This window comes from Geotrypetes seraphini, chromosome 11 (genome assembly GCF_902459505.1).
Source record: "Geotrypetes seraphini chromosome 11, aGeoSer1.1, whole genome shotgun sequence".
In the NCBI taxonomy this organism is placed as follows: domain Eukaryota; kingdom Metazoa; phylum Chordata; class Amphibia; order Gymnophiona; family Dermophiidae; genus Geotrypetes; species Geotrypetes seraphini.
The window spans coordinates 43,260,244-43,284,860 of record NC_047094.1 but is presented as its reverse complement, the minus strand read 5'-3'; the positions used below and the strand labels follow the sequence as shown (position 1 = coordinate 43,284,860).

The window sequence follows — 24,617 nt, the reverse complement described above, 5'->3', positions numbered from 1 at the left end:
ATTAAAGAAATTACCATTTTACATGAGGTAAAACTCTTTATAGTTTATAAATCTTTCCTTTTGGCTAAGTCTTAATAATAATATTGTAATTTATAGCTAAAGAGACATATGATCAAGAAACTGTTTTATTTTGCTTTTGTGATTATGATAAACATACCGAGGGCCTCAAAATAGTACCTGGCGGGCCGCATGTGGCCCCCAGCCGTGAATTTGAGATCACTGGTTTAAACCAATTTTCAACAAAATATCAGATTTTTGTGAAGGTGAAAATCAGTTTAAAGCAGGGATGGAAAACCCTTTATACACATAGGGCTTCATGAATGTCAGTACTATCCATGTAGGCTGCAAAATTACACAATGTCAAAACCAGAAATGCACGGAGCTCCATAGACTTTCTTTGATAAATAAATAAAAATGGAATTAAAAAAAGATGAAAACAAAGTGCTAAAGTGGCTATTGTGAAAAAACTGTGGAAAATTCAGTGTTTAAAATCACCAAAACTCTTGCTAATGACTTGGCTTGGATGAATAATTCCCAGTATCTTGCAGGACACATAAAATTAAATGGCGGGAGTGTTTTTCTTCTCAATCTTTTTCCAGGTAAAGGTGCCAATGATAATATTGTAGACTCTTTTATGAAGCTATGTGGCCTGTGGAATCCTAACCTTGTTAAATATTGAGGCCTGATTTATTTAAATTGGATTATGTTCTGAGTGGTCACAGTCACAAAAATATAAGCAGACACATTGGGATTTAATGTACCGAAGGGAATATAAAAATAGCCATGCTGGGTCAGACCAATGGTCCATCTAGCTCAGTACCTTATTAGTTTTTCATATTTTCACAGTGGCCAATCCAGGTCACAAGTACCTGGCAAAAACCCATGTTTAGAGCTCTATCAGCCACTCAGCAGAAAGAAACATAGCTTGCTTTTTGAAAGTTTGCAACTTGATCCAATTAGCCAAAAGTTTGATATACCAAAACAACTTAGGCCAGATGGAAATCCTGACAATGTCATCCGCGCTTCCAAAGTTCCTCTGGGTGCTCCGAGACCCACTGTACACTATGTTCACTTTTTCAGAACTTCAGTTCATTTGCCTTGTTTTCTTCTGATGAAGTCAAGGCTTGGATTTATTGATCAGAGAAACATTTTCAGTCTAATTTATTACGACAGGGTATTACTTCTGGATAGAATTCTTCATTGTTAAAACAGGCTATCTGACATCATGCAGGAGCTACAATAATGCAGAACTACTGGTACACTTATTTTTTCTGAATGACCTGCTTTTCTAAAGGCTTTCCTTTTAGTACATATGAACTTCTCATTTTTGACAGACAGTGCAAATGAAAAGATATGGCCAGGCATAGGAAACTGGATTCCAAACGTGCCCCTTGGCTTTTTATTTGGAGTTAGGCACAACGAGACCCAATTAAATCTGACAGAGGCTCAGAGGCCACTGCATATGGCAGTATATCCATGCCAAGCAGTAATTGGGAGGATTAAACATAGAAACACGATGGCAGATAAAGGCCAAATGGCCCATATAGTCTGTCCATCCGCAGTAACCATTCTCTCTTTCTCTCTCTGAGAGATCCCATGTGCCTATCCCAGGCCCATTTGAATTCAGACACAGTCTCTGTCTCCACCATCTCTTCTGGGAGACTGTTCCATGCATCTACCACCCTTTCTGTCAAAAAAATATTTCCATAGATTGCTCCGAAGCCTATCACCTCTTAACTTAATCCTATGCCCTCTCATTGCAGAGTTTCCTTTCAAATGAAAGAGACTCGACTCATGCGCGTTTAATTATGTAGGTATTTAAACTTCTCTATCATATCTCCCCTCTCCCGCCTTTCCTCCAAAGTATACAGATTGAGATCTTTAAGTCTGTCACCATACGCCTTATGATGAAGACCACATACCATTTTAGTAGCCTTCCTCTGGACCAACTCCATTCTTTTTATATCTTTTTGAAGGTGCTGCCTCCAAAAAGATATAAAAAGGATTATATCTAATCAGTAAATATCCCATAGCCCAAACATTAGAGTTCACTAGTAAGTCTGTCAGGAAATTAAACCAAGGCCAAACAATAGGCCTCAAAACTGGGAATAGTATTATATTTCACATAACAATAGCAAACTCTTTTACTGCTACTTTGCCTCCCTCTAGAGCAGACATTTAAGTTGCAATAGCAGCTATGACTGTTTAATTATATTTTAAAGGTGAGATAAAACAAAAGGCAACAGCCCAAAGCCATTCTACTTGATTGTTTTATGAAGTGCAAAAAAAAAAAAATTAAAATCAACATTTGTGTGTTCCGTAGTGGTAGAAGAATAAAACCTTTCATAGCAGGTGATATCAGCAAATGGTACTGTAAGATGTGGAGGGGCATTTTTTATATGACGCCTAAATCTGAGTTTAGATATTTTGCAGAACACACAAAAAAATCCAGTAGCAAACATGACCATTTTCAAAATGGCTACCTTTATGTTTAAAAAAAATGACCATTTCTTTATTTATTCAATTTTCTATACCATTCTCCCAGGGAGCACAGAATGGTTTACATGAATTTATTCAGGTACTCGAGCATTTTTTCCTGTCTTTCCCGGCAGTCTCACAATCTATCTAATATACCTGATGTGTTTATGCACAGTGCATCTATTGTTTTGAATCATTTTTTTGGGGGGGAAAAAAGTCCAAAAGAAAATGGCACAAAACAAGCAATTGAGACGTAGGAGGGGCCATGTTTTTTGGCAGATTGGCCACAAAGACATCCCAGCAGAGCAGCTGGTCACCCTAGGGTGTACTTAAGTGACTTTCACATCAAAAATTCCAGGTATACATCTCGCTATAATTTCCTTATATTGTATGATTAGCCTTCCAAAACCTACTGGACCCAACTGTACATCACACCAATAGCTCTTATGCCTGCAGGTGTCACCTATATGCAGGTACAATGGGATTTGGGCTGATTTTGGAAGACTCAACTATTCCACCATAAGTGTAGTGGTTAAAATAGAATATGGGTCTGAGTCCCTACAATGTCCACTAGGCTACTCCATGACATTGGTTGCTGCTGTAGTAGGAGTGGCCATAACACCTGAAGCTATCGTACAGACAGGTATGCATTGTTTCATTGTGTGGATGGGTTGTGCCTTCATCCCTCCAGTGGTCATCTGGTAAGTTTAATCAGTGTTAAAATAGGTCTAGCCCCCCCAAAATTGTGCTCTGGGCATTTTATGAAATGTTCAATTATTGCAGAAAAATGTCCAAATCATAGGCCTGCCCTTGTCCAGTCCAAACCACACCTCCTACATGCCCCTATGGGATTTAGATGCACTGCAGATGAATAGCATACAAATCTGCCTACAAAACAGGTTTCAAAAATAGTGAATTGGAAGGGTCCTTTATGCCACTTTTCGAATGTTTTGTCTTTTTTGAAAATGAACTCATATTCTATTTATTTTAATAAAACTTTAGGACCTAGCATACTAAGTGACTGTACTTTGTGTTGGTAAAGATTTGCATCGTCTTCTTCTTGTATATACTGTAAATTTGGCATTAATAATTTTCCGCAATGCAAAATCAATCAATTATTGCAAACTGTTTTACAGTATACTGTATATTTATTGTAAACTGATTTAGTATACACCATGTTAAGTGGTATGTAAAGGTAACAAATCACATTACATCACAACAATTTAAAAATGGGAGTGACCAAGATAGTGGCATGACTTCGGTGAGCCGAATGTGGTGCAGTTACTCTCTGGCTAACTTGCTTGCTTGCATTTTTTTCTTCCTTAACGATGCTCCATATTAAGAAAAAGGGGAATGTGAAGGCTGTTTACTTGTCAGCCCAAACCTCTTCACCTGTGCAGCAAAGGATTGACTGGTATGCCATTGGGACAGCACTGTTTCAAGTTGAAAAAGTTAGCCCTGCTGCAGTTCAGAATGAGGGAATGTCAGTCTCCTTGGTGCATGAATCACCTTGCTGCCTCCAGAATCCTATCCATAACTATGTCCAGCAGTATCAGCAGCATTGGCTGAGCTGCAGATGTCGGAATCGTTGACATCAAAGACCTCAGGCAGAAATGATGCCTTGGTGGCATCATTTAGGAGAAGATTGAAGGAGAAACTATGATATCAGCTGTATCTCCCTTGGTGATTTTAAGAACATAAGAATAGCCTTACTGGGTCAGACCAATGGTCCTTCTAGCCCAGAAGCTCTTCAGAAATTAAATTCCACCATGGAATAATCTACTGATGAGGTAACCTCTTTGGTTTTAAAAGTTGAGGTAATGGCTGAGATAGTGAAAGGAATTGAAACAACTTTTCAATCCAGCTCCAACAAATTCAAGGATGATGATGGGTATTTATAGCCCACCAAATCCCCAAATACGTTTCAAGTTGGTTTACAAATCAAGAAATCATTAATCAGGAAATTGAACAAAATTAAACAGTTATATATCAAAAAGTAATAAAATAAAATAAAAACAACCACATATAAGATTCAAAATTTAAAAAATGAGAAAATAGTTTTAATATCTTACAAAACTGAAAATAATTTGAACACATCTGAATATTCACCAGTAATGTATTCCAACGTTTGACCAGCTGATATTTAAAAGACTTTCCATTTAAAGATACCTTCTTTACCCCCTTAAGACCAGAATATGGCAAAGCTGAATAATTGCAAGCATGCTTATGAATTCCTAACAATTGTACAGTAAATATAGGATCAGCTGGGCCAATTGCCTCCAAAATCTTAAAAGCTGAACAGCATAATTTTAAAACTATTCTTGCTCTAATAGGAAGCAAATAAAGAGCCTATAAACAGCGCCTAACTGATGATTGACGATCGCCTTTAAAAATGCTTAAAAATATCTAATTGAGTTGCTAAAGTTTACTTTATAATCTAAACTGCCTTTGAATAAGATTTTTATTTGCTTATTTCCTCAAGAACTGCCCTGGGGGGGGGGGGGGACTGTTGGGGGAAATCACTGTCAAGATGGTCAAATTGTCCTGAATATCTTTCTACATCTCTGGAAGAATCTACGGTATATCTGAAAGATCTCAAAGAGCTTGTATTTGAATAAGATTTAAATGTGGTTGTGAAGTTCTGCTTTTATGGATAGAGTGGTATATCCAGATGTCATTGAGGGCTAGATCACTAAGCAAATTGATCGTGTACCAATCGGTTTACGACCCCTTTGCATCCCAATTTCCCTCTGGCCCGATTCACTTACCTCTCTGCCGACCATCCTCCGATCCGCGCAAGCAAATAAGAGGAATGGCATGCAAAGTAGGCAGGGATGCGATTCACCAAAACCCTGCAACACCGACTGGGCTGGTTGATCACAAACAAGCGACTGCGGAGGACCAGTCGCTCAAGCCCTTTCCGACTGCCCTGCCTTCTGCCACCCTGCTCTCTGCTCCGAACTCCTGCTTTCAGCCCTTCTTCCTGCTTTCAGACTCTCCTGCCTGCCCCAAACTCTTGCAGCCCTGACTCTCCTGCTGCCCTGATCTCCTGCCTGCCCCGATTGCCTGCCTACCCTGACTCTCCCACCCTTCCCCGCAGTGCAAGCCCATGGTTTTAACCCGCGGGCTTAAAGCGGGTTAAAACCATGGGCTCCAAAAAAGTTTTTTAAAAAAATTATCTGCCGGGCCTGGAGGTCCCGCGTATGCACAGACCATCTACAGATGGTCTGCGCATGCGCTGGAATCACTGTAGAGCAATCCGGGCAGGCAGTTGGTGGTGTGATTCCAATCACCCTCATTTGCATGAGGGCGATTCGTGAATCATCCCCCAGAACACGGATTGGATCGGATCCCTCACAGATTGGATCCGATCCGTGCCCTTAGTGAATCTAGCTTTTCAGCGCGTGGAGGCAGCGAGGGTAGGCAGCGGCTGAGGAAGCAGGAGAGACAGAGGGAGAGGAAAAGCGATTTCTGGACAGAGGAGGAAGCAGGGGCTAGCGGCAGAGCAGAGCGGGTAGCGAGAGGTAGCTCCGCCCACCCGAACCGCGTCACAGCAGCGTCGGTGCCCGGACTCCCCCCCTTAAAAGGAGGGGGGCCAACGAAGCAAAGGCTTTTCAGTGCGTGGAGGCAGCGAGGGTAGGCAGCGGCTGAGGAAGCAGGAGAGACAGAGGGAGAGGAAAAGCGATTTCTGGACAGAGGAGGAAGCAGGGGCTAGCGGCAGAGCGGAGCGGGTAGCGAGAGATAGCTCCACCCACCCGCACCGCATCACAGTAGCGTCGGTGCCCGGACTCCCCCCCTTAAAAGGAGAAGGGCCAACGAAGCAAAGGCTTTTCAGTGCGTGGAGGCAGCGAGGGTAGGCAGCGGCTGAGGAAGCAGGAGAAACAGAGGGAGAGGAAAAGTGATTTCTGGACAGAGGAGGAAGCAGGGGCTAGCGGCAGAGCGGAGCGGGTAGCGAGAGGTAGCTCCGCCCACCCACACCGCGTCACAGCAGCGTCGGTGCCCGGACTCCCCCCCTTAAAAGGAGGGGGGCCAACGAAGCAAAGGCTTTTCAGCGCGTGGAGGCAGCGAGGGTAGGCAGCGGCTGAGGAAGCAGGAGAGACAGAGGGGGGAGGAAAAGCGATTTCTGGACAGAGGAGGAAGCAGGGGTTAGCGGCAGAGCGGAGCGGGTAGCGAGAGGTAGCTCCGCCCACCCGCACCGCGTCACAGCAGCGTCGGTGCCCGGACTCCCCCCTTAAAAGGAGGGGGGCCAACGAAGCAAAGGCTTTTCAGCGCGTGGAGGCAGCGAGGGTAGGCAGCGGCTGAGGAAGCAGGAGAGACAGAGGGAGAGGAAAAGCGATTTCTGGACAGAGGAGGAAGCAGGGGCTAGCGGCAGAGTGGAGCGGGTAGCGAGAGGTAGCTCCGCCCACCCGCACCGCGTCACAGCAGCGTCGGTGCCCGGACTCCCCCCCTTAAAAGGAGGGGGGCCAATGGCGCACAGACGTTCGGCGCGTGGCGAAGGCGAGCGGCAAAGGCGCTCGCCTTAGCGAGGGCGCCTTTGCGAAGGAGCCGAGAGAAGGAGCCAGGAGTCCAGGCTGCTCAGCAGCAAATTCAATACAATCTTCAATCTTCCTAAATTAAATTTAAAAAAAAAAAAAATATATATATATATATATATACCCTTTCTTCTATACTCATTATTTTTCTCTCTCTACTTCTCCACCTAGACACACGTCGGGCGCACTCCAGCGCACCAACTTTAATCACAGGGAAGGAATGATGGAGACAGCAGAAGGACAGCGAAGCTTTCCAGTATACTGCATTGATTGTCACATGTACGACTACCTCCCTTCCGGGAGGCAGGCCTACATATGCAGTCGATGTCAGGAACTGGCTAGCCTAAAAAAGGAGGTCGGGAGACTGCAGATTAAAGTACAGGAGCTAGAGGGACTCCACTCCTTAGAGGAACCAAGGGAATTTGAACTAGCTGAAGACACCACCAGAGAAAACCACATCAACGAACAGGTCAGAGAGCTCGAAAGATTCATCGAGGAGGCCTGCAGGATGGTAGAAACACAGGATCACTCGCTCTTCAGAAGGGAACAAACGGATGGAGGACAGGACCCGCCAGGAGCCACCAGGACCCACCAGGAGCCGAGGGAGAGGAACCTTGCGGAGGAACCAACCAGGAGAAGGAAGGATTGGAGGATCCAATCATCAACACAGACCTGAGACCCAGGAGGAAGCTGAGGAGAGGAAAATCTGCTATCGTGGTGGGAGACTCAATCCTGAGAGAGGTGGACAGTCACATAGCAGGAGGCAGAGCGGATCGCCTAGTGACATGTCTCCCAGGTGCGAGGACAAAGGACATCTCTGACAAAATTGAGAGAATCATGGAGGGCGCTGAGACAGAGGACACAGCAGTGATAATCCACGTCGGAACAAATGACGTCAGCAGAAGGAATTTCAACATGACTACATTGACCGAGCAGTTTAAGATCCTGGGGAGGAAGCTGAAACTGAGGACAGGGAAGATAGCCTTTTCAGAGATCCTGCCAGTACCAAGGGCAGATGCAAGGAGGCAGACCGAACTGCAAGAACAAATGGATGGCTGAGGCGATGGTGTGACGAGGAGGGTTTCCTCTTTGTACGGAACTGGTCAACCTTCCTGGGGAAAAACAAGCTCTACAGGAGAGACGGACTGCATTTGAGCACGGCTGGGACGAGGATGCTGGCACGTAACATCCAGACCTGCATTGACATGACTTTAAACTGATAACAAGGGGAAAGCCGATAGTCGATCTGACCTCGACACATCGGACCACAGTATAAAGCAACGATACTGAAACAGGAAATGGCGATAGTGGACTAGAGACAAAATGGACACTTTATGGACATAAACCCAAAGATGCAGCGCAGGGACCCGAGAGCCAACTAGAGCTAAAGAGCAAGACAAGGAGGAAACAGCCGGAATCAGAGGACTACCAAAGAAAGAATCGGGCAAAGGACGGGATAGACACACCACAGGAGGCGGCACGTGAGGAGACCAGCACGAGCAACAAATCAAGAGTAGATCCAAAAGAAAAGGTAACAAACTGGGACTTAAATTGCCTATATACAAATGCTAGGAGCCTAAGGACCAAAATGGGGGAGCTAGAAGTGATAGCCGGAAATAAAGACCTAGACATAATAGGAATCACAGAGACATGGTGGTCAGAGGTCAACAAATGGGATGTGGCCCTACCAGGGTACAAACTCTACAGGAAGGACAGGGCACATAAGAAGGGGGGAGGAATAGCACTGTATATAAAGGATTCCATTCCTTCATCCAGAACAGAAACAACAATAAGGGCGGACAGTCTGGAGTCATTATGGGTTAAGCTGACAGGAGGGGAAGGAGCTGACATCAAATTGGGACTGTACTATCGCCCACCAGGACAGCCAGAAGCAAACGACCTGGACCTGGAGGCCGAACTGAGGCAGGTGTGCAAAAGTGGAAGGGTGGTGGTTATGGGGGATTTCAACTATCCGGGAATAGACTGGGACATTGGACACTCAAATTGCACGAGAGAAACTAAATTCCTAGAGGCGGTAAGGGACTGTTTCATGGAGCAGCTGGTCACGGAACCAACGCGAGGGGATGCCACTCTAGACCTAATCCTCAACGGGCTAGAGGGACCCGCAAAGGAAGTGGTGGTACTGGCACCATTAGGGAACAGCGATCACAACATGATCCAGTACAAATTAAACATGGGAACATCAAAGATGAAAAGAACCACAACGACAGCACTCAACTTCAGAAAAGGAAACTACAAGGACATGAGGAAAATGGTATAAAAAAAGCTCAGCAACAGCTCAGGGAAGGTAAAGACCGTAAAGGAAGCCTGGACACTGCTTAAAGGCACAGTGCTCGAGGCACAAGACCTGTGCGTCCCAAGGTTTAGGAAAGGGTGCAAAAAAAATTGAACTAGAAACCCAGCATGGATAACTACTGCAGTTAAAAAGGCGATAAGCGACAAGAAATCATCCTTCAAGAAATGGAAAAAGGAACCAACAAAGGAAAACCAGGAAGAGCACAAAAGACACCAGAAAGAATGTCATCGAGAGGTCAGGAAAGCAAAGAGAGAATATGAGGAACGACTGGCAGGAGAAGCAAGAAACTTCAAACCCTTCTTCAGGTATGTGAAAGGGAAACAACCAGCCAGAGAGGAAGTAGGACCACTGGACGACGGAGACAGGAAAGGAGCGATAAAGGAGGAAAAAGAGATAGCTGACAGGTTAAACAATTTCTTCTCGTCAGTCTTCACCAGAGAGGACACATCCAATATCCCAGAACCCGAGGAGATTATAAACGGAGAACACGACGAAAGGCTGGTACAACTAGAGGTAAGCATAGAGGATGTCCTCAGACAGATATACAGACTAAAGAGCGACAAATCACCGGGCCCGGACGGCATCCACCCAAGGGTAATAAAAGAACTGAGAAACGAAATAGCAGAGACACTTCGCCAAATATGTAACCTCTACCTAAAAACTGGGGAGATCCCAGAGGACTGGAAAATAGCAAACGTCACGCCCATCTTTAAGAAGGGATCAAGGGGTGACCCGGGGAACTACAGGCCTGTGAGCTTGACCTCGGTTCCAGGAAAGATGATGGAAGCAATGGTAAAGGACACAATCTGCGAACACATAGAAAACAATGGACAACTGAAGGAGAGCCAGCATGGCTTCTCCAAGGGAAGGTCATGCCTCATGAATTTGCTGTACTTCTTTGAGGGAATAAACAGTCAAATGGATAAGGGGGAATCCATAGACATCATTTACCTTGACTTCCAAAAAGCCTTCGACAAGGTACCTCACGAACGGCTACTTAAAAAGCTGTGGAACCACGGGGTGCAAGGGGATATCTACCGATGGATCAAACACTGGTTGGCGGGCAGGAAACAAAAGGTTGGAGTAAACAAAATGGCGTTGGGTCACGAGCAGAGTTCCGCAGGGGTCGGTGCTGGGACCCCTACTGTTCAACATATTTATTAATGATCTGGAGACAGGGACTAAATGTGAGGTTATCAAATTTGCTGATGACACCAAACTCTGCAGCAGGGTTAGAAACACGGAAGACTGCGAAGACCTGCAAAGGGACCTAACGAGACTGGAAGACTGGGCAAAAAAGTGGCAAATGAGTTTTAACGTAGAGAAATGCAAGGTCATGCATGTAGGGAAAAAGAACCCGATGTTCAGCTACAAAATGGGGGGGAACACTGCTAGGGGTGAGTAACCTGGAAAGGGACCTGGGGGTGATGGTCGACACATCACTGAAACCATCGGTGCAATGTGCAACAGCCTCAAAGAAAGCTAACAGAATGCTGGGCATCATCAAAAAGGGTATCACAACCCGGACGAAGGAAGTCATCATGCCGCTGTACCGCGCAATGGTGCGACTGCACCTGGAGTACTGTGTTCAATACTGGTCACCGTACCTCAAGAAAGACATGGCGGTACTCGAGGGAGTGCAGAGGAGGGCGACTAAACTGATAAAAGGTATGGAAAATTTTTCATACGCCAACAGGTTAAAAATGCTGGGGCTGTTCTCCCTGGAGAAGAGGAGACTTAGAGGGGACATGATAGAAACCTTTAAAATCCTTAAGGGCATAGAGAAAGTGAATAAGGATAGATTCTTCAAACTGTGGGGAGCCACAAGCACTAGGGGTCACTCGGAGAAATTGAAAGGTGACAGGTTTAGAACAAATGCTAGGAAGTTCTTTTTTACACAGAGGGTGGTGAACACATGGAACGCGCTTCCGGAGGATGTGATAGGCCGGAACGCTGTACAGGGGTTCAAGGAGGGTTTGGATAGTTCCTGGAGGATAAAGGGATAGAGGGGTACAGATATAACTTGAGGTAGGTTATAGAAGTGGTCAGAAACCGCCGGGGGAGCGGATCGCTGGGCAAGATGGATCTCGGTCTGACCCAGTGGAGGCAACTTCTTATGTTCTTATGTTCTTAGCCCTAAGAACACTCAATAAAGAAGAAAGGCCATTTTGACTATGAGATCAGAGACTTTAAGCAAGGTTGGGCAAGGTTTGTGTTGGCTTACTTTTGTAAATGTTTGGTATGGTTTAGATGGTCTAAATATGTTTTCTTTTCTCCTGAGCAATTAAGAGCTTTCTTAGATTTGCAAGTCTGTGTATTAGGTATAATGGAATGGATAATTAGGTTTATGGTTAGGGTTTAAGCTCATGATTACGCCTTTTTTTTCTGGATTAATATTGTTTCCTAAAAGTAGGATTTCCTTGTCTTATTAATCACTACCTAATGTGCTGTTGGGATCTAAAACATAAGAACATAAGAGTTGCCTCCGCTGGGGCAGACCATAGGTCCATCTTGCCCCGCGGTCTGCACCCGCGGCGGCCCATCAGGCCTATTGCCTGAAAACAGTGTTCCCAGTGTATATTATTTTTCCTAGACTTTATTTTTCCTGTTTTATTATTATTATTTCCTCTCTATGTTTCTGTAGCAAGTAGGTGCTTGAATGCTGTATTTAAAATTGAAATAAAAATAACATTAAAAAGAAAAAAGAAATGAACTTATAAAAAGGCTTTGTGGGAATGTGTATTTTACCCTGAAAATAATGTAGCTACCACAAGACTTCAGCTAGGGGTCAGCCACCTGGGCAGGTGTGAGTGGGGATTGCTTGCGCCACACCAAACCCTGGATTCCTTGAGTTGAGTCCCGAGGTTTCCTGGGGATGGACAGATGAGAGCTCTGGTAAGGGTCTTGAACTATGGTAAAACTACCTTTAAAAGTTTTAGGTCAGCCTTAGGGCTGAGAAAGTAGTGCATCAGGCCCACTAGATCACCATCTTAAATAAATTTCACTAAAATTAGAACTATTCCATAGATATTTTCACAGGTTAGTAGCAGGGCCCAAAGAAATAGATGGTTTGACTACTTACATACCACAAGTAGTAGATGTGTGAAGAGACAGTTATGCTAAACATCATACAATGCTATTTATCCTTATTCCGCACAACGCCATTTTGTACGGCAATTCAAACAATCTTTTCATATACCTTTGGTACTATGTATTTTTAGTATTTATGTACCATTTTTAACCTAAGCAGTTTGAATTAAGGTACTCAAGTATTTCTTCCTTTCTATCCTGGTAGGCTTACAATCTGACTAGCGTACCTGGGGCAATGGAGTATTAAGTGACTTGCCCAGGGTCACAAGGAGCAGCCCTAACCACTAGGCTACTCCTCCTCTCCATTATCTGCACAATCTAACACAATAAAACAATGTAACACAATAAAACACATACACAATACAACATACACAATAATACACACACAATAATACATACACACATACACACACAATAAAACACAATCTAACACAATAAAATACATACACAATACATACATACATAATATACACACAAACACAATAATACACACATACACAATACCACATACATAATACACACACAAACACAATAATACACACATACACAATAAAACACAATCTAACACAATAAAACACATACACAATACACACAATAGTCTGCTGCTAAGAATCTGGTATAGCTAGCCCACACCTAGCTGTGACTTGCATTTCTGGTAATCAGATTCTTTGGAGCCAGACCTACTTTTACTTGATTGAATCTGTAATCTTGATTTTTTTCTATGATAAACTAAAAAAACTACAAGGGTCATAAATGTAGTAGAATAAAACAGAATTGTTGGTATTTGTGAAGAAATGAGGGGCAGGTCAAAAATTAGTTGAAACCAATGTCATTTCACCAAGAATTAAACTGGGTAGAATAGTTGGACTCTGTCTTTTAATATAAATATGTCTACTGTATTTGGTTTTTTTTAGGGAGCAACACAGAGATCATCTGAAAGTGATGCGCACAGTTCTCTTGAATGGAGCCTTTATTCAGTAAGTATTTATCTTCCAATTAGTTGGGTACTGACAGTGGAATGAATATTCAGAAAAGCAGCTTTTTCTGCCCCTTGTCTGTTGCAAATCTGGTAGCATTATCTGATCAGGATGATAATGTTGTGCAATCCATAATTAACTGAGGCAGACCATGCCACTGACTAGTTACATGAATCATCCTTTGTGCTCCTAAATGAAATGCATGTTCTACTGTGAGTTAAATTTTATATATTGGAGGCCTGCGATTTTTTTGTATCTTATATGAAGATGATTGGTGTATTACATAGGAAGAAGGAAAAGTATTTTAGTATAGATTAGTTATTAATTAATGCAATATTTTCACTTAATGCAGTCAATTTGTTTTCATTAAACATGTAAGATAAAGACCAAGGAAAACAAAAACTGTGGATACAGATGTTCTGGAGATAATTTATTAAACACTGACATTTAAAACCATGAAAATTCAATTAAAAAAGTACAATGATAAAAAATACACTGATAAAAATCCAACCAGACCCAAAGAAGACCAAGAAAATAAATTGCTTGTGATGCCAAAATTCACTCAGGAAAAATAATTTAAGATTTCTAAATTTTCCTAAATGCCCCGTCATCTTCCCAGTGGAGATGGCGAGAAAATACTTCCGAGAAGTCCTAGCCATCCCATTGGAAAATTTACCTCCAATTGTTAGGAGACCTCAAAGGCAGTCGACTCCTAAGGAAAAATCTAAAGACAATGTCGATTTTATGTAATGTAATGTAATTTATTTCTTATATACCGCTACATCCGTTAGGTTCTAAGCGGTTTACAGAAAATATCTTTATTTCTAGAAAGTTCTCTTGAGGTGGTTACAGATAGAACCACTCTTTTGTTGACTTTAGCCTTGGAAAGTGGTAGGGAATATGTTTTACGTCTCTATTTCCCTAATATAAATGACAAATTTTGGGGCTCAAATGTTAGTTTTTCCAGATTTAGCTCAGAAAACCCAGAGGCGTAGAAAGGAGTTCTTGCGGCTTAGAATCCTGGCCTTTGGGGCTACTTTTTAATTAAAATTTCCAGCAAAATGTTTTATTTCTTATCAAAATAAAAATTTCCTCTTTTTTGAGCCTAAACAGTTATTAGATTTTTTAGGACCAAAAGAAGGGTTTTGTTCTTAGTCCATTGATGAATGACCTGTCTATCAGCTGTAGGGTGGATAACCAGTGCCATTACTCTAATTTTGAATATTTTGTTCAGTTTATTGAAATGTATTTCCTTTCTTGAATCTAATATTTGTGGACTAAATAGCTGATTATATTTCTAATATACACTTTGGTGTATTTATATGTTAACTTTTTCTTTTTGTATATTCCGATCCTTTGTCAAGATTGTTATGCTTGATGAAAATGCAAAAGGGTATAAATTAAAAATAAATAAATAAAATTGCTTGTGTTGCCATTTTATTGGTCTAACAACACATTTGTGACTTGCTTTTAAAGAGTTGTGCTTCCATTATCAGAAATTTGCACCAGTATGTTGAAGGATATATAGCTCTGAAAAGCTAGTGGCAGCTGTATATGTTCATTAAAAAAGAATCACCTGCAGTGTTTGGCCATTACTTCTATCCTTCCAGCTACACTAATACAGCAAGAATACTATTTCTTAAAGGGTTATAGTCTAGGAAAGGCCTTTTAGAAAATTATCCTGTTGTATATATGAATATAAGTACATGAGGTGACAAAACCATGCACACGGGACGGGAACGGTGATGAATTTTGTCACCGTGTCATTCTCTACTTACCACCTACAAAATAGGGTCCCCTTTTATCAAGCTGTGTTAGGGGTTTTTTTTGTTGCGAGTCTCTGTGATAAAAGCTCCAACACTCTTAGGAATTCTATGAGCATTGAAGCTTTTACTGCAGTGCACTGTTATAACAAACCTTAATGCAGCTTGGATTAAAGGGCTCTAGGTGTCGAGCTGCAGTAAAGTGGTCTTAGCAAACGGGAAAGATCAAGGCCCAAATTCTGTAATCAGCGCCTAAAGTTAGGCACCTATTTCAGAGGTGCCCAGCACTGATTGAAACATAGGCACCTATCAAGAAAGTGCGATTCTGTAACAAGGCGCCTCTAAAAATTTAGGCGGCCTTCAAAAAAAAAGAGGCGCTAGGCATGTGAGGCGCGGGCGTGGCTACATGTTAGGTGCCTTGTTGCCAGAATCACTGCTCTTAAGCGCTCAGCTGGGCGCCTAACTTTTAGTTGTGCCTAGAGCTGGCCTATTTATTGGGCGCCTCCAAAATCGGTTCCGCTCAGTGTGATTCATTAAACAGCACCCAATTTTACTTGAATCGCGCTGAACGGTGCCTAACTTTTGAGCGCTTCTTGTAGAATTTGCCCTCAAGTCTCAAAGTTTTATTTAAAATTTGATGCGTGCGCTTATTAAATATTTCTAAGCGAATTACAATGCTAAATTAAGAGGACAATAATATACACGAACAAATTCAAACAGAGGTACAATACTAGACTGGTACAAGCTAGGGAAAGGGGAAGAACTACAATGGTTATACACATCTTCCTCGTTATTTGCGGGGGATAGGGGAAGAGCCGGACCGCGAATGGCAAAAAACTACGAATATCCGGCTCTGACCCACCACTGCTTCCTTTCCGCCTTCTCCCGGCATCCCGGCCTTACCTGGTGGTCTAGCGGGTTTTCGGGGCAGGAGCGATCTTCCTACGCTCCTGTCCCGTGCAGATCGCCAATAGGAAATGGCTGTGGGGAGTTTCCATCGTAGTCTCGAGACTGGCATAGAATTATGGCTGGCATACAATTGTGGCTGGCATAGAATTATGGAATGCCTTGCATGGTATCTTGTGCTCTGTATGGGGAGGATGAATTTTTTAAGAAAATGCTGAAAACTCAAATATTTGGCAATGCCTTCCTATGCTAAGGTTTATTCCAGTTGATAATCTCCTTTTTAGATTTTTTTTTGTTTGACAGCAATGTATGATTTAAAAATTGATTGTATTTCTGAATTGATTGAATTTGCGTTCTACCCCTGTTCATAACAGGAATGATTATGATGTTGTTTAGACATGTCTATGTTATATGTGGTAATCGCAGGGAAATAAGATTTTGAGCTCCTTTTACTAAGGTGCATTAGGGCCTTAATGCGCGGAATAGCGCATGCTAAATTGCTGCGCACACTAGACCTTAACGCCAACATTGAGCTGGTGTTATTCTAGAAGCGTACTGCACGGTTTAGCGCACGGTAATTTTGTGCATGCGCTAAAAAACACTAGCGCACCTTAATAAAAGGAGCCCTTTATGTATGTGGTATATAAATTTTTAAATAAATAAATAATAAATCGTACTGTTTCCTCTCTCAGGTAGATTGGTAGGGAGTTCCAAAGTTGGAGGGGGGTGGGGGTGGGGCTGTAACCGAGAAGATTTTGGTGCGCCTTATACTAAACTTTCAAGGAAGGAATGGATCTTAATCTTCTACACGGGGTGTAGGATATGAAGTCAATCAAGAAATACAGGGGACAGAGAAATGAAATGAGAACACAAGGTGTTGAGAAAAGTGTGGAATAACTTGCAAGTTTCATGACTCCACAGCATTCTCTTCTTGACTGAGCTGAGAACTTTTCAGCAGCTCCTCATAATGGGTCGTATTCAAGTTGTATTTACCTGAAGATATGGTTATAATCCATGCATTTTTATGATATGTTTATTGTGCAATCTTTTTTGACTTTGAATGTACTTTTATGTAAACTGCTTTGAACAAGTATTTTCTTACTGGTATAAGCAGTATAATAAATTTTTTAAAATAAAGATAATATACAAGATAATATACAAGTAGGTAAATTCTTTGAGCTCCTCCTAGAGGACAGGTTCAGTGATATTCAGATTGTATTACATTTTTTTCAAGCATGAATTTTTGCCAATTGCTATAGCATCATTTCACTGGCCAGAAATTCATATCCTCATAAAAAGCGATGGTTCTCAGCTTCCCAGTCGCACTGTAGCATTAATTTATGAGTTCTCAAAGCAATCTATGTGACACATCCAACCAATCGGGTTTTCAAGTTATCCAGAATGAATATGCATGAGATAACATTGCACGCATTAATTACCTCCATAGTATGCAAAACTATTTCAGCATTCTGAAAACCTGACTTACTAGATGTGTTCAACACCGGATACAGGTATCTATGCTCAGAGCTTTGTTAATTATCTTCAGTCAATATTTTAGACAACATAAGCTTTCTTTGTTCTTTTGTACCTTTCTTAGGGGTCCCATTACAAAGCTGTGATAAACACTAACACGTGCAACTTAAAATCAAATTTCAAGTTTTATTTAAAATTTGATTAATCACTTAATCGTACTTCAAAGCAATGAACATGGCTAAAAAGTTTTACAACGTTCAGGGGAAACAATATCTGAAACATAGGGCCTCTTCTATCAAACTGCGCTAGCAGTTTGTAGCGCGGTGAGCCGCGCTGAATGGCCCGCACTGCTCCCAATGCTCATAGAGTTCCTATGAGCATCGGGAGCAGCACGGGCCATTCAATGCGGCTCTCTGCCCATAGTCTCGACGTACAGGACTTTACAATACCAATGGGAAAAAGGATGAGAAATGCAATATTAGATAGGAAAGGAAATAAATAGGTGATAGAACAAAAGGAAAGGCTTAGAGAAGCAGAAAGAAAAAAGAAGAGAGTAATAATTAGAATGAAAGTGAGATCATAAGAATAATAAAAGAGAAAAAAAAAATATGGTTTTATGTACCATAAGGCACATTTAGTTTAGGTTTTATTTTTTAATGCTGGAGATGGGTTGGGCCGGAGAGTAGCTGAAGCTAGAACCTCAGCACCCTGAAGTTGTGGGTTCAAACCTATACTGTTCCTTATGACCCTGGGCAAGTCACTTAAGCCCAAATTCTGTAACCAGCGCCTAATGTTAGGCACCTATTTCGGAGGTGCCCAAATAGATAGGCGCCCATTTAAATTGATTAACAAGCTCAATTGTTTTTTTAATCAGCAATAATTGAAATGTAGGCGACTCCAGGAAGTTCTTCTTCACCGAAAGGGTGGTCGATCGTTGGAATGAACTTCCACTTCAGGTGATTCAGGCCAGCAGCGTGCCGGATTTTAAAAGGAAATGGGATACACATGTGGGATCTCTAGGGGGGGTAAAAATGTAGATGGGATACACATGTGGTATCTCTAAGGGGGTAAATTCAAGGGGGGTGGGGTTGTTAGATTGGGCAGACTTGATGGGCTATGGCCCTTTTCTGCCGTCATCTTCTATGTTTCTATCAAGAAAGAGCAATTCTGCAATGTCACCTCTAAAAATTTAGGTGGCCTTCAAACAAATAGGCACTATTCACATTAGGCGTGGGTGTGGCTACGTGTTAGGCGCCTTGTTGCAGAATCACTGCTCTTAAGCGTGCTTAAGCACTCACATAGGCGCTTAACTTGTGTCTAGAATTGGGGCCTATTTATTGGGTGTCTTCAAAATAAGTGCCATTCAGCGTGATTCATTAAACAGCATTGTTTTACTTGAATAGCGCTGAACAGTGCCTAATTCGGCACCTAACTTTTGGGCGCTTCTTATAGAATTTGCCCTTTAATGCCCCCCATTGCCCCCCATTGCCCCATGTACATTAGATAGATTGTGAGACCACTAGGACAGAGAGGGAAAAATGCTTGAATACCTGAATAAATTCATGTAAACCATTCTGAGCTTACCTGGGAGAATGGTATAGAAAATTGAATGAATATGTTAAAAGGTTAGTGTTGCTACATCACCGTGTGCTAAGTTTCAATTTATTTGACATACCGCAAATACAGCACAATAAAGGTCGCGCTAGTGGCTGCAGCATGGTAACGGCCCTGAAGGGGGATAAAGAAAGGGAAGGTTACAATGAAAACAAAAAAGCTGGGGAAGGGAAGGAGTTCAACAAAGGGGAAGGGAAGGAGTTCAACAAAAGGGAAGGGAAGGCACAGTGAAATTCTGCCCAAACAATTAATGATGTAAGCTAAGAAGTCGAGAAGAAAGGTTAGCATGTAAGCCACTTTACAAAATAGGTGGCAGTAGGGGCTGACATGCTACCGGTAATAGCAATGCACTAATGGGAAATTTAGCACATGGTCATTAATTTAAAAAAAAATAGAAAATTCAGCCATTGTATTCATGAAGGAAAAATGGCCTTAGCACGTGGAAATGACCCGAATAAGCACATAAGGCTTTTTTTTAACCGCAATTTGGTAATGTAAGGGCATTGTGAAAGAAACAGACAATGACTTTTAAAATATAAATATACATGAAGAAATGACAGGTGACTCAAAGTATTCCTCTGTGTAGCAACTGAATTTTTTCCTCCTTGTTTACAATTCCAGAATTCTTTCCTTAGACCCCCCTATAGATTTGAATGTTTGTTTGTTTTTTTCTTTGATCTGTTAAGCGTGTCGTCTCCCGTATAGTAACTGCTGTTGGAAGTATTTAACTGAGTAAGGAGAAACTGTGTCAGCTTCCAGGTCCTCAGTGTTTGCAGTCGGTGAGCAGGGCTTGGTATCTCAAAAAATGTCTATGTCAAGCTGCTTTTTGCATTTAGATTCTGAGTCGGGTAATTCAATGAGGCCATAAGATTTACTGCAAAGGACAGCAGAAATAGCTGTTTTCCTTGGGGACGCTGTTAAATGCATTCAGGTGTTCTAAACAAGTTGCCTGCGTTCTTCTTCCAGGGTCATGTGCCACAGTTTCCCTCATGGAACATTTATACCAGTGTCTTCCTGTTATAATTTTATTTATGTATTTTTTGCATCCTATAACAGTGATTGTCTTAGGAAAAATCAATTTGGGTGTCCCCTGAAAGAGAATCAGCTGTTCTACCTATAAGAGGAATATGAATCTGATGTAATTAATAATACAATATGTGAGATTATTAGAAAAATAGTCCCCCCCCTTTACAAAACCATAGGACATGAATTAAATAAAAAAATCTAAATAAATAAAAATGAAGAAATGATAGGATAATGAAGATAACTCAGTCTATGCTTTTATTTCATTTTAGCTCCTCAGCTCTTCACCACCTTATGTTCACTCAGGAGGTGCACACATTTTTATCGTTATTGCAACTGCGTGTCACTTTTCGTTGTACTGCACGTACCACGTCACGTATATCACATGTACGATATCCATCCCCATTCTTAAAAATGTTTCCGCTTTCATTCCCCTTTCACACATTTGCATAGGACCCCGGAAGAAGTTTTTTTGTGACCGAAACACGGACCGTGTCTCACATATTGTATTGTTGAGTCCATATCCCAATTTTTTTTACTGTGTTGCCGATGGTTTGCATCATGTATACTACAATTGGCTAATAAAGACTTTGGGCTCCTTTTACTAAGCTGCGATAGCAGTTTTAGCGTGCGTTGAATTGCCCTGCGCGCTAGACCTTAACGCCAGCATTGAGCTGGCGTTAGTTTTAACAGCAAAGCGCAGGTTTAGCGCTCGCTAAAATCCTGCATGCGCTAAAAACGCTATCGTAGCTTAGTAAAAGGAGCCCTTTATCAAGATCATCAGTTCCACAGTTGCTTTCCTTGTTTTTGAACTTCTGTATAACACCATCCTATCCAAATTCAAATTTCTTGCATAAATAAGATTTCTATTCTTAGGTGTTGTATATAAAATGCAAATTTAGAATTTTATATTAATAATAATAATAATTTTATTTCTTATATACCGCCAAAGCCAATTACAGGTATCGGGGATATTTCAAGGGTGCAAAAATTGATGTTTATTGGTAATTTCATGTCACAGAAAAATACCACTTCCGCTGGCATTCTTTTGCCTCTCCCGGGATGATCTTGCATACTTTACTTAGGTTTTGTGTCTGTTCTGTGTTGATTCCTAAGTAAAATCAATGTACTATAGGTAAACAATAAACAGTTTAATAAATAGTTCAGTAAATGATGTGCTCAAAATAAAGTGTGCATAAAATGGACTGAAACATAGAAACATAGAAGATGACGGCAGATAAGGGCCATAGCCCATCAGGTCTGCCCACTCTACTGACCCACCCCCAAGTCTACTATCCTAGGGATCCCACTCCTGGTGACAGGCTCCCTTGGCTTAACCCTCTAAGAGATCCCACATGGGCATCCCATTTGCTCTTAAATTCTTGCACGCTGTTTGCCTCGATCACCTGCACTGGGAGCTCGTTCCAAGGATCAACCACTCTCTCGGTGAAGAAATATTTCCTGCTATCGCCATGAAATTTCCCGCCCCTGAGTTTGAACGGATGCCCTCTTGTGGCTGAGGGTCCTTTGAGAAAGAGAATCTCTTCTTCCATCTCGATACAACTGGCAATATACTTAAATGTCTCGATCATGTCTCCTCTCTCCCTACGTTCCTCGAGTGAGTACAGCCGCAAATTTTTCAGCCTTTCCTCGTACGATAGATCCTTGAGCCCCGAGACCATCCTGGTGGCCATCCGTTGCACCGACTCTATTCTCAGCACATCTTTTCGGTAGTGTGGCCTCCAGAATTGCACACAGTATTCCAAATGAGGTCTCACCATGGTTCTGTATAATGGCATTATGACTTCAGGCTCCTTTATCAATCACTGCCCAGCAAGAGACCAACCGGCACCTAAAAAATATAAGTTAAATCCATTAAAGAAAGTGACATCATATCCTTAAAAAAAAACCAACAACAAATACACAACAAGTTTTACATCTTCCAATTTGTGTCCATTACCACAAACAAATTGATCCTGGAAGTGCCGGGGTCTAAGATGCTGAAATATGTCAGATTAAGGATTGCAATACGAAGCAGGTAGCAGACCAAATGCTTCAAATTTTAGTTCCCAGCATTGCCCTGTTTCACTTTGAAGTAAAGGCTGCTTTGTTTACCTCGTTGGAATAACTACAAGACAGCATTGTATCTTCCAAAACAGACAATATTCATTTATTGTTAGTATAAAAACTTAAAGTATTACAGCAGCAGAGACATATCAGAAAAATATATTGTCAGTTCAGAATATGCAATGGAGAGAAGAATTTGCACCCATATGCTTAGCAGGGGGCTAGCAGTTCCCCGTAGCATAAGTAAGTGAATCTCTCTGGCTTTACCTAGAATACACGTGTTTTTTATACAGAGCAATTCTTCCTTTGTTCCAAAAAAAGTTCATCCCCGAATTCTGGTTATGTAATTCCCTATTGGTACATAAAATAATGTATATCTAACTCCTCCTCTCAGTCCACGCCTCTCTCACCTCCACCCCCCTCTCCCAGCACGGGGGCCTTGCAGAAACAGAGAACTCTTGGTGAACTTTCTTTTTCCAGCGCTGAGATCACTCTATCACTTTGTAGATGCTAATTAGTGGTTTTACAATTCTGTGCATCTTTGGGATGGTGTCCTTGTATGCTGAAAGTTGGCAAAGGTGACCTTTCAACAATCCAACTGCTTGGTTCCCATAGCTTGGTTCAGAGACAGGGAGCAAATGTTTTGGTACCAAGTTCTTTCATCTCGCTACACCCACATCGTCCTGCAGGGATCCTTGCTCATTATAAAAGTTTTATGGCTTTCAGGGTGCCTGGCATATGAAGTCATACAGCACTGATAACAGTTCAGCAGAACCTTGGAGAAATATCCTCCCAGCAGGGAATGGAGACAAAAACGTTAGCATTGCAAAGGCTGCAGGTGTTTACAGTCAGCAAGGTACAGGCTGGGCCTGGCTATGGGAAAATATAGATTTGTAGTGTCCAGCATACACAAGTGAAAATATAGGTCTGTAGTGTCCAGCATACACAAGTGAGGCCAGTATGTCCAGTTGAATCATCTGTATGTCCAGGTTATCCATGTCAACTTAGTGCTTCATCAGGAGAAGATTAAATCTTTATATTGGGTAGGGAGACAACTCAATTAAGTGACACAAATATACATAGTTGATTCCATTAGGAAATGTATGATAGGTGTTTATTGGATAAACAGAAACATATGTATGCATCCATGCATATACTGTATGTGTAGGATACACATACATACAGACACACATATATACAGTATATATATAAAACCAGTAATAATAGAGTCCCTTCTATCTATTTTCCAACATGGCCTCTTCCAACAATGATAATGACCATCCTTCAGATTAGCAATCCAACATGAACTCTCATGCTCATCCCATTATCTGTCTCCACAGCCATTGGAGCCACCTGTAGATATCCTCCTAGCCCACATCTCTAGCCCACAGCAGTGATGATCATGGACTTTGATTCCCTCAATCCTACTCAGCTCTGCCACAATCTAATTTGAGAGAATGCTTCACCCCAGGTAATACATTTAACTGTAACACTGACTCCCACCACTTAAATATATCCTTCTACCTTAACCAGTACACTAAAAGGAACTCCCCCCTAGGGATTCCTTAAGAGTCATTGGGTGCCTCCCATGGACTTCTACCCCTCACTTCCCACCCCCTCCTCCAACCAGGAGCTCTGATACCAAAAGGTAATGCAAAAGGCATGCCATGTCCATCCCTATTTAAATATAATATTTGGAGTAGTCATATCGCAGAAAAGTTTTCAAAAATAAATGTTTTATTTAGGGAAAAAACCTGGCTATGGCAGTTAACAATTAACTCATAAATATTGGGAGATTTGTGGCTATGTATTCTTGATTTTTGTTTCAATTTGGAAAGCATGATTTGGACTGGTTTGATAGAATATTTTATTTTTTTAAGTTGCAAGTTTATTTGGAGGGGCAGTGAGCGATTCTGAGTTTTATATACTTGATTTTAAGTGGGTTAATTGTATTTTACGGGATGTCGATTCTCTTCATTGAAGTTAGGAGTATATTGTAATGTTATGTAAAAGAATCCCTTGTATTAATTTGCTGTTTGTTAGTCATTTAGGGTAATTGTAGAGGTAATGGATAAATATAAACACACAAAAATATTGATATCAACATTTGGCACCATTATTATGCAAAATAAATTTGGATACTAAGGGATGTATATTCATTAACTCACATTTAGGTCATTAGCTCACTTTAAAAAATTGATTTATGGATAATTAACTTACAAATTAACATGCATAAGATTAATTTTTGCATATTAAAAAGTTCTAATGCATGCCTGACCTTTTTTTTTTTTTTTTAAACACCTGAAATTAAAAAAAAAATAGAGAAAACATCTGAAAAATTAAAAAAATGAACCAAATAATTCTGGTCTGCAGACAT

At 41.5% G+C, this 24,617-nt stretch overlaps 1 long non-coding RNA gene across 1 annotated transcript in view; it reads left to right on the top strand.

Annotated features, from left to right (window-relative positions):
- The window catches only part of LOC117345848, a 606,231-nt gene that overhangs the window by 167,926 nt on the left and 413,688 nt on the right, over positions 1-24,617 (top strand). Inside the window, exon 2 of the long non-coding RNA XR_004536518.1 lies at positions 13,332-13,394. This is a non-coding gene — a long non-coding RNA (uncharacterized LOC117345848). The remainder of the gene's footprint in view (positions 1-13,331; positions 13,395-24,617) is intronic.